We start from the raw sequence: 11,009 nt of genomic DNA on the forward strand, positions 1-11,009 counted from the left end.
AACTCTGTCAGAAAAGATGACCAAAAACCTGTCTTTATATTCTATATGAAAATGTCTCAAGAAGTACCAGTAACCAGGGATTGCATTGGCATTAAAAAATACATAAGTGTTAAAAGACAGTTGTCTCAGATTAAGGGCATCCCCTAAGTTTAAGTGATAGCTGGAGGAGCTGTGAGGATGATAAACAGAAAGAGTAATGAGCAGAAGACTGTACAAGATGGCAAGGTCGAGCATACCACACTTTACTGAAACCTCTGAAAGCTCTTGGTGTGCTATACAGCCCTATGGAAAACCATGGAGAAGAATAATGCAATTATCAATTAAGAATTTTTTTAATGGGGCTGACTGATGTTTAGATGGCAGAAAGTTTAATTGCAAGCACAAACTCACATCAGGTTTGCGTTGCTGGTTAAAGGTTATATTTATATCCAGCCTTAATGTGCTACCAAGGGCTGGTCTTCATTGCAATGTTAGTGATATTTCCAGAAGACTTGTCAGAATGGAACACTCACTTCTCATGGATATAAAAATACCCTTATGAACAGATAAGAGCATCAATCACTTTTAGTATTTGAATGTCAGATATGTATGAAAACCCTGCTAACTACCTTCAATAAAGAACTTTAAAAATTACTCCTCAAAATACATATACATGTATTTTAATCCACAGGAGAATAGATTAAGAGAACGCTCCTTCCATGACACATTGGATGAGAATCTGTCTTGTTGCAATGCTAAAAATTCTCAATCCATCAATTAAATGCAGATTCAAGGCACCATCTCATATGTCCTTGTCAAATAAATTATGCCTTATATCAAAGACCACACAGATTCCTACTGAACAAAACAGGAGTATGTCTGAACAAATCATAAATGTGAAATATGATAGAAATCAAAATGAGACAGACAATAAAATGTGAGATTTGTAAGTCAGATAGCATCTACCTTAGAAGTAATATTACCAGTACTCAGAATCTGTGATTAAAGAAATATTCATAATCGGTCACTAATTTTCCACACAGATTGGATTTTTTTGATAATACAAACTAGAAAAAAAATTGAGGGAAATTAAAAGAAGAAAAGTAGCAGATGAAATGGTGTTTAAATGTTCGTTTTTCTATATTTGCATATATATAGAGATATTTCCCTTTATTTCTCTCCTTTTTTTCAATTAACAACTAAGCCGGAAAAACAATGCATGTTATCCAAGGACAAAGTTTGAAGACATACAATTATTGGGAATAGTCAAATGTAAAACCATAAATAGAAATTGCCTGCAGCTGTCATAATAACTGTCTGGGTAATAAAATGGTAGCTGAAATTCAGTAAGGGCAAAATATACATGCTGAAGTGTATGAAGTGTATGAAGAAATCAGCTCTGAGAAAACTACTGCCACTCAAGGAGGACATCTCAGATTGGGTTGCTTCTTAAAACCATGAACTTGGTATTCCTTAGTTTTCACAAAGCAAACTCTGTCAAGAATAATTTGGAAAGGACTTTCAAAGAAAATACTGAACTGATTAGACCTTTGAGGTCCTTGCCTTGGATATAGCTTGTTGTTGACTCTAATCTGGTCAGATTAGAGTAACAAGTTACAGCAGAACTGATCTCTAATCAACATAAAACTACATTAGTGATGTGTGCTTTTCTTCCAGAATGAATGTTCCTCATTTTGTTTCCATTTATTAGGAGCTCTGCATGCTGAAGCAGCTTTCACAGATGAAGACTTGGAAGAGGCTCTAGCTGAACCAGAAAACCAGCTACAAGGTAAGAATTGTAAAGTATGTACATAATTAGATAATTATTTTTTTAGTGATTTAAGTAATATGCTGTACTTTATGGACAGCTGACTCCTGCCAATAGACTTTCACACTGATATTGCAAAGAAATTATCACATGCCTTGTTTTCTGATTAAAAATGAAGTTTTGTGGTATATAACTGAACAACAGCTCATTCAGCCAAACCAATAAACACCTTCAAAATGTCTTATCTTTATATGAATAGGCAGACATACTCATTCTCTAGGAGCTCACATTTATCAGCAATGATCACAAGTTCTTATTAATCCTTCATCAACGCTGCATTCATCTGATATTACCTGGCCTCCTGCATGAAAGAGGCTGTAGAAATTCACCTCACGGTCCATGCATCAAGCTTCCGAGTTCTTGGCAAGATATCCTGCTTCTTCAGACTGACATTAAACTTGATATAAAATCTTCAGATGAAGATGAATCTGCCATGTGGAAATAGTTCCAGTGTTTAAGTACCCTTTGCACTTTATTCTCGCTTTATGCTTCACTGTCTTCTCTCCAATCATTACATCTTCCTATACTCGTGTCTGTTTATAGGTATCAGATGTCTTCATCTGTAGATAATTATGGACCGTGATCAAATTATCTCTTAATTAACTGTGGATGAACTAAATAGACTGAGCTTATTCCAAATCTCTGCAGAAATGTAGGTTCCCACTTTTCAGGGTTTTTCTTTCTCAGAGTTTTTCTGATACATCAACACACTTCCGAAGGGTGGGTACATCCCACGCCAAACATCCTGCTTCAGAAATAGATTTAATGTCACATATATCACTGCTATTACCACATTTCTCCCAGTATTTCCATCTACATCTTGAAGAACCACATTAGGTCTTTCTTTGTCATTCTATGACATCTTTTCCAGCTGCTTTTCAGCAATGACTTCCAAATCTTCACAGCCCCTACTTTCCAAGCATCGTTTACTGTCCTTCTAACAACTGGTGCATCACCCACAGCTCTTCATTATTTCCTTTGTTTCGCTTTTCTCTTATTCCTTATACCCAGAAAATATTACGTGAAAAACAACACTTCCTGAAAATGAAAATAAACCAATATGTGAATAGATGATATCCTCCCTAAGTTGCTGAAATGCAATCACAATTTCTGTCTCTCTTCACCACTACAACAGTGTTTTCCAGTTACGAAGGAAGTGTGATACAAGGAATGAGATGGAAAAAATACTTTGTTACTCTGTGAACCTTTTCTATTTTAACAATTTCTCTCACATTTCATCCTAAGTAGATGAGCAAGCACAGCATACATATATTTGCAAACACAAAAGAAGCATATGAATTGTGCTAATGATAGGGGTGGTGGGATCAAAAAGGAGATGGCAGTTCATAACTTAGGTTCATTAATCAAAACTGTTTGAGCTCCTGTCCATGGGATCTTGCAGGTCTGTTTGGGCAACCTGACCTGACTTTACTATAAGGTTCTTGTAAGAAATGGGTGATTATTTTTTTCCCTAATTTGAGATCAGACAAAAGTGATAAGGATTTTACCAGCTTTGGATAATATTATTAAATTAATAGCAGTAATATCGTGTCACATGTTCATGAAAATGAATGAATGAAATTGGCTAAATTGTTCAACAGTGTGCTCTACCATCCTGGATCAAAGTCAAGAATTTTTGCTCAGAGAGGCAGCAATATATGCACCTACATGGTGGAGATGAAAGTGGTGGGTATATGGGTATGTAACTTCCAATTTAGTTTATGGTATAATGCACATGTACAATTTTAGAAGCTGTCTGTCTGCTGTGTGGTCAGCTGCAGCCGATTACAGGAAGGAGGGAAGCACCATGCTCCTTCAGAGAGGCTTCATTTCTGCTCTTTCACTTTAATCTGGAGTTACAATCCTTCGGCTGACAGTGAGATGTGCCTTTCCTTTGTGGGGAAAAATATGACTGAGGTCTTAAGAACCTTATTGTGACTCAGTGAAAGATCCATCTCATCAGCTGCAAGTGAAGTTAAGCTGCTAAAGGAGAACATATATATAAAAGACACTTTGCTCAGGCTATACAAAATATCACTTTAGATGATATCAGCTCCTGTATTCAGGAGCTGCTAGTATTTTCTGAAAACATTTTGTCTCTCTCCATCTATGTGACCATTTCTAGCAGAGGAAACATGAGTGTAAGCTATTTTACATGCTCACAGCTGTTCAGGAAAGATGAGAAGCTGAAGGCCATGGCAAAACCCTTACCATGCAGATTGCACCGTGTTTTACCTACCACCGCTGTTAAGAAAAACATCTCCCATTCATGAGGCTGTTGGAGGCTTTAGGGATAGTACAGATGGTCAGAATGGAGACTGTAACACTTGGGAGGAAATCTGTAATTTTTTTTTGTTTTAATACAGAGTTGTACCCCCGCTAAGTATCAGTTACCAGTGCTCATTTATGCAGCAGTACAAAGCCCTTTGTTAATTTCAGGGTGGTTCAGTGGGCACCCAGGCACCCCAGCAGTCACGGCTGGAGCCATGGCAGCCTGTCTGGGACATGACAGCTGGGAGAGAAGGTGGCCAGGGCATGGCTCTATGGCTCTTCCATGGCTTTAATAGGGGAAGGTACTTAAGACTTGCATCTGTCTGTATTGGCCAGTTTCACTACGCCATAGCCAGACACAAAGGGATCTTCTCAGAGGAGAAATCTCAACTCTTTAAGATATAACCTGGAAATGCCTCCAAGGTTTTTACAAAAAACAGAGAAGGGGAGGGGGAAGTTGAAAAAAAATTAGGTTGAATTGGAAACAAGAGAAGCTTTTCCATTTGTTCACAAAACCTCTCTAAATCCTCATCTAAAAAAGTTAAATTAACATCTAAACCAGAGCAGATACTTAAATTTTTTTTGAGTGTTCCCAATATCAAGATGAGTACAGGGTTTTGTTTAATCTTTTTCGTATTTGGAACCTGTCCAGTGGAATGAAAGGTATGGCTGATGTGCTGCTCCTTTGGTCTTTCATCAAAGACAGTAGTCCCCTCTTTCTGCCTATCCTTTCATTGCAAAATGTTATATCAATCCTGATCATTCCAAAAAAGTCTTATCTACAGAAATAACAGAAAAATTAGAAAAGTAAGCCAAACACTTTCTCTTTTATTTAATCCCATTTCTTCCTTCCTACAACATATGTTTGGTAATCTTGGTATATGGGTCAAGAAAAATGAATTTTCACAAAAATCTGCCAAAATTCTAGCCCAGAACTATCCCAGTGGAGGACCTGGCTAAGTCACAGATGTGACTACAGTCTTCCATGGCATTCTCTCTTTCTCTCAATTTTCTAAGTTCTCTGAAAAACCAAGCATCTGATATGAACATGTGAAGGTGAGAAGGGATACCAAACAAAGTGGGTATCTTTCTTACTCAGTAGGCCTGGATAAAAGCATACATTTAGAATTCAAAAAAAATTTTTGTTTGTTTCTTTTTCCTACTCTAGTGTGTGTTTCTTTTCAAAGGTTGCAAGTGAAAATATGTAATAGGGACTTTCCCATATATATTGCTGAATTTTAGAAGCAGGAGTGGGAATGGAATATTTGGATCATCCCTGCTGTTGCTTCTCAGTCCTGACTACTGCTGTTCACTTCCTTATCATTAATAAAAGATCAAGGAGATGACACAGAGACCGTGGTGAGAAACAGCAAGTCTGTTTTGACATGAATTTCCAAGAATAATTCTGTTTCTGTACTGATACTGAAGTATCACACAGGGAGGTTTTCTACTGGTTGAGTATGCACCAAAGAATGTTAATAAAGGAGATGGTTGAGTTAGTAATTCCCTTTCAGAAATGCTCTGGGACTGTGCACCATTGGGGTTTTTTGGATTGGTATATATAATACAAGCATGATGGACACTGATTATCGGTGTTGCTGCAAAATAACTAACATTATAGGTCTGCCACATCCTTGCCCAGTGAAGTATGAGTGCACCTGGCAGTGCAGAACATCCACATGCTCCCCTCGTCTCTACCAGTGGGTGGGAAACTTAAAACTGTGAAGAGAACAAGGGGTAAAAACTATAGGAGTGAGAATTTCCTGAGTATTAATAAAAGGAATCAGTATCCCATTTTTAACCAAAAAATCTTAAGGGACCTATACAATCCAGTAAGTCTAAAATTTAGATGTACAAAGAAGCTGAATGCCTAACTCTTTGGGGCTTTTTTGAAAATTCAGGGAAAAGGTGCAGTGTCCATTTCTTGGTGTCTCTGTGAAGAACACGTGCATGATTCCTTGCCTGATTTGATGATCCCTGAAATGTGGACATACATGCAGTCCAGCACAGTGGAATATTTATCAACAAAATAGGTAAGTGGTATTTAAATTTAAGCAGCCAAGAATAAAAATATAGCAGAAGGCTCTCACAAGCTATTGCAATCTACTGAACTAATCACTCCTAATTAAATATTCCATATCTTGTTTTTGGAAAACTACCCAGAAGCATCCTTCAGCATTTGTTCAAGGAATGTTTTTCTGATAAGGGGATTATTTGATATTTTAAAAAATTTAATATCAAGTAAATAATAAAATAATAACTTTTATATCAAGTGGAGATTGCCAAGAACAGAAACTGCAAAGGAGCTTTCTCATATTCTTAAACTTTATTGTTACAGAGCTGTTTTCACAACATTTTTTGTTAGCTTGGATTTTTCTGCATATTGAGAATTGATGACAATATGTTTATTACCCAAGTTGAACATTGTAAGCAGTTTAGAATCTCTGATATTTTAGCCATGTTAACCAGAAGTGGTGATTAAAGAAACTCCATCACCTGTGGATTCACTGTAGATCACTGTCCCCACAGTCTTAGAGGACATTGAGCCACAAAACCAATAATAATTAGGACTCCTAGCCGAGGTGAAAAGCTATTGCCTCATGGAACTATTTTCCAATCCTCCTCCTTCCAGCTGAGCTGGACTAGTGACACTATAAACTGGCAATTAAAAGACTCAAGTTTAAAAATACCTTCAACTTCCCAGGTCCCACAATGGCAAAGGTTAAGTGGATTATGTGGAGATAATTCACTCAGCTCCAGGGGGAGGGTGCTGATTGCCAGGGCTGTTGGTTACCTCCCTCTCCCCTTCTCACTTGCTGTGTCAGCTTTGCCAACCTAAAACAAGAAAAGGACTGGAAAACTTTCCCAAAGGACCCTGCAATTACTAATGGGCACTGACTGGTACTTGCAAATTTTACTTTGATACAGCCTTGAAAGCTAGGCATGGAGGTGGTCCCTACTCCTCAGCTAGCATCTTAATGCTATTGACCATTCATGCAAGTCTTCCAGTAAAAACACCCTGCTTCTTCAAGGGAAAAGAAATATGAAAAAGATTGCTGGCCTTACATGAACAGCTACTCTCCCCCATGCTCCAACTGAATTAAAACCACCAATTACACCTCTAGTTGTGTGGCAACACCTACACTGTGTTTCCAATTAACTTTGTAAGTTTTTAATCAGTGACAAATGCATTTTTGTAAATTCAATTTGCCTTTTATTGCAGCACCTATAAAATGTCTTGCAGCATTCCGGAACTTTGTGAAGGTTTTACTTGCTACTGACATAACGCAGCTGTCGGACCTACAACAAAGGCTAAGGTTTATGAGCAGCTTGAATTAGGATGTAGGTTAAGCAATTAAAGTTCAAGGAGGGGGAGGGGGAAATGGTTTCCCAAAATTTGCACTTGCCAATTTAAAAAAGCATAACAAAAACGTGCTGTACACTAGGATGGGCAAAGCTAAAGCAGCTAAGGAGACCATACTCAACTTTAAGGTTGCTATTTTGAGAGTGTTCCATATGTGAAAAGGTCACCCAGATTTCATTAATAAATCCACACTGCTGTTTGTTTTCTTTTTTAATCAAACTCAAATGCATCCTGTTAAAGGTCTGAGTGATTAGATCATAAATCTGGATGTCCTTGAAGATGATGAAGAAAATGCTTATCTGTAAAACAATCATCATACTGCCAGTTCTATCATTTACACATTTTTACATGTGCTGGAAAAATGGTTTAATTTTAAATCATTTGCTTGAATTTTTAGGTAAGAAAAAGAAATCTTGCAGAATTTACAGTTAAAAGAGCAACTAGATTAATTGTGACATATGGAAAGAACCCATTACATCTAATCTTCTGCATCTAAATTCAGGATATTAAAACAATCAACATTTACAATAAACATGAATTAATATTTCATCTTAGTGAAACTCAACTCTCAGTACATTAACTTCTGGTTCCAGTTATATGATAAAATGCTCCTAAATTCAACAACTCTGAAATTAGTCAGTTTTAATGGGGCCTGAGTATAAATTTGCTTTGCTACATTTTATTTGGACTGGTACAGGCAATCCAAATGAAGCTACCAATTGGTTTTGATGTATTAATGCATGAAAATCCTTATTCTCTGGGGTCCTGACCAGTACATATTGTGCTAGATTCCTCTTTTTTTTTTTTTTTTCTATTTTCTATTTTCCTTGTATCTTGGTTTTTCTGTTTGTTTGCAAAGTATTTATTCAGTATTTCTGGCAGTATATTTTTCTTTTGTAAGCATAATTAGGGTATTGCTGCAACTTCTCCTGTGTGCGTTTGGCTCTTACAGCTGATTTGTCACTTTGTCTGAACCCAACTGTGGACATGACTATGGCCAGCACCAGCAGCATATTTTGCTATTGCAGCGCTAGCAGGAAGTTGGGAAATGAATGTCTCTTTGGAACTTTATTAAAACAATGGATGTGAAAAATAATTCTTGTAGATTTACAAACATTCTTACAAAAGGAATGAGATATGGAGCAATATTTTGAGGTGGGTAAACACATTTTGCAATTTTTTAGCTGACTGCATGACCTGCTTTTACTTTAATGTAAATCCTATCTAGTTTGATTCAATGGAGCCATTTTGATTTCTGGAGACTTGATCCTTAGAGGTAAAAGTTACAAGATAAGTCTGTTTGGCACTGATGCTAGTGCCAAAATGTGGCTCAGTCGAATTTAGCACAGTGCACATTATCTGGTGACAGTGGAGGTGTTGCATTATTTACTGCATAGAATGTCCAGCCTGCAAAGATTTACGTGTTTGTTTAACTTTGTTCTGTCTGGTTAATTACTTATAGTCACTGAAGATCCTTATGTGTATAGAGTGAAACATCAATGTGTTTTATTCTCAAAATATTTTTTAAGTTTCTTGCCTGTTTACTAGTTGCAAAGGCACCATAGTAAAAGCTTATTGTACTTACCAAAGGTCGAAGGTTTCTAAATCATATTTTCCCTGCAGATCATAGTGAGCAGAGGGAGTAATAGCATCATTCTAAAATTTGCATAGATACATTCATAAGCACCTAATTTACTTCACACAATTTTCTTAACTGACATTTATAACCATTATTTTTATTTGTTTTGTTGTAGACCATGCGATCCTTTCCTCATAAACGCAAACACTAACTTAAATTGAGTTCAGCAAGCCAGTTTTGAACTGCATGCAGAGAAGATTAAAAGAAATAGTACGAAATCCTCTCCTGGGAAAGATCAAATGGTTACTGAAATGAAAGCAGCCTAAAACTGTAGGGTTTAGCCCAGAGGGGGGGAGGGGAATTGGGCATTTAGCTATAATTAACACCTTCTACTTACACTCTCCAGTGTTTCAAACGGATTGTTTCTTATTATAGGTAGCTGCTCACAAACCTGAAATCACTTTATTAAAAAAAAAAATAGAATCAGAAAAATATTAGCAACTAGTAAGGCTAAATTCAAGTGTTCACTCTTCAGGCAATGGTTCTGTAATCCTCAGACTTCTATAGTCAGCCATAAAGTCATCCAGCATTAGCTATATATAAAAATACACTATTTCTGTGTGAATATGTGATTGCAGAGAAAAATTACACTTTTTTCTTCTTTCTAAGGAACTTGCACTGAAGTTTTGCTTGGGTGAGCTCTGTATTAGTTTATTTGAAGCTTGAGAATAGCAACTTTATCCAGGATAAACGTCTTAAATATTCTTAATATTATTTCTTTGATCCTCCTTTATTTCTGCCAGTGTTGCTTAAAAATATCTCAGACAGCTACCTAGTACATTTTAAATGAAGATATTGTAGCTCTTTCTTTTTTCAGTTTGTCTTGATAAATAAAGTGCCCAAAGAAACAGGAAAGCTGGAAAGCTTCTTTACTTGGCTTTCAGAGACCCTGCTCAGTGTTTTTGGTATGTTGCATGCTGGAATCTGAAATACAACTCATTTTCTCTCCCTTTCTTCTATCATGAATCAATCATTGTCAGGTCATAGCCTGCTGATGATTCAGTCCCTCAGTCTGGTGCCACAAAAGTACTAGTTTTTCCAAAAAATAACTATGTTGCTACCTTGCATCAGCTGATCTTAAAGTAAGATTTTCTGGCTTTCTGAACTTTGATTTACATGTTGCTACTACTACACTCCTTTGACATTTATAAATTCATATCCTGTGTAGGTTCATATCCTGCCCTGGTAATGCTTTGCAGGCTGTTAGCGTACTTCTTCAACTGGTGGAGATAAATGCAGGTAGTGCATCATAAAAATAAATTCTGGTTCCCATGTGTATTAAAGAAAATATAATCTGTGTATTCTGAAAAAACAAGACAGTGGAATTTGTTCTGGAATTCTTCCGTAACTGCAGAAGTGCCTCAAAATCATCACCTCTCCTTTTGCCCTCTCCTGCTGAGCTGTACAAGGAACCTGAGAAGTGTGAACAGAGTGCAGATGTGTCCTGCTGAGTTCTCTGTTCACCACTGATCTGCCTCTGCACAACATACCTGGTGATTCTGATAAATGTATGCATAAATTTATGCACATAACCTTGTTATAAGATTAGCAATGTTTTCTCTGTGTGAGGCCAAGACCCCCAATACCAGGAGCTTTGGGGGGATACAGTGGGTAGGGTGATGACAGATAGCACTTATTGATGTCATCCATAGTAGTGCATACTGAATTATTTTGGCATGTAAGAGGAGATAAGGTGTTTAAGAAAGAAGCTGATAAAGCTAAGATTGAAATAATGGTTCCTTTCTTCTGTGGCTGAAGTCTATGAGATATGTAGATTTGTTTCCAGTTTTTTTTGTTTTGTTCCTAAAGAAAGACTGTATTGACTATAAACTTATTTGAAGTAATTTCTTTTTCTGCAGATAAGGTTAATGCTTTTGAGCTTGCTCTTTCATGCCTAAGGGGTGTAACACATATGGTAAGTAACAATA

General features: G+C 36.8%; 1 long non-coding RNA gene across 1 annotated transcript; it reads left to right on the forward strand.

Moving 5' to 3' along the window:
• The first annotated feature begins 6,038 nt into the window (after positions 1-6,038).
• On the forward strand, positions 6,039-10,996 carry LOC125328939. The gene is made up of 3 exons (XR_007204969.1): positions 6,039-6,111; positions 8,395-8,597; positions 10,941-10,996. It is a non-coding gene; the product is annotated as an uncharacterized LOC125328939 (long non-coding RNA).
• The last annotated feature ends 13 nt before the right edge of the window (positions 10,997-11,009 follow it).

This window comes from Corvus hawaiiensis, chromosome 7 (assembly GCF_020740725.1).
Source record: "Corvus hawaiiensis isolate bCorHaw1 chromosome 7, bCorHaw1.pri.cur, whole genome shotgun sequence".
Taxonomy (NCBI): Eukaryota; Metazoa; Chordata; class Aves; order Passeriformes; family Corvidae; genus Corvus; species Corvus hawaiiensis.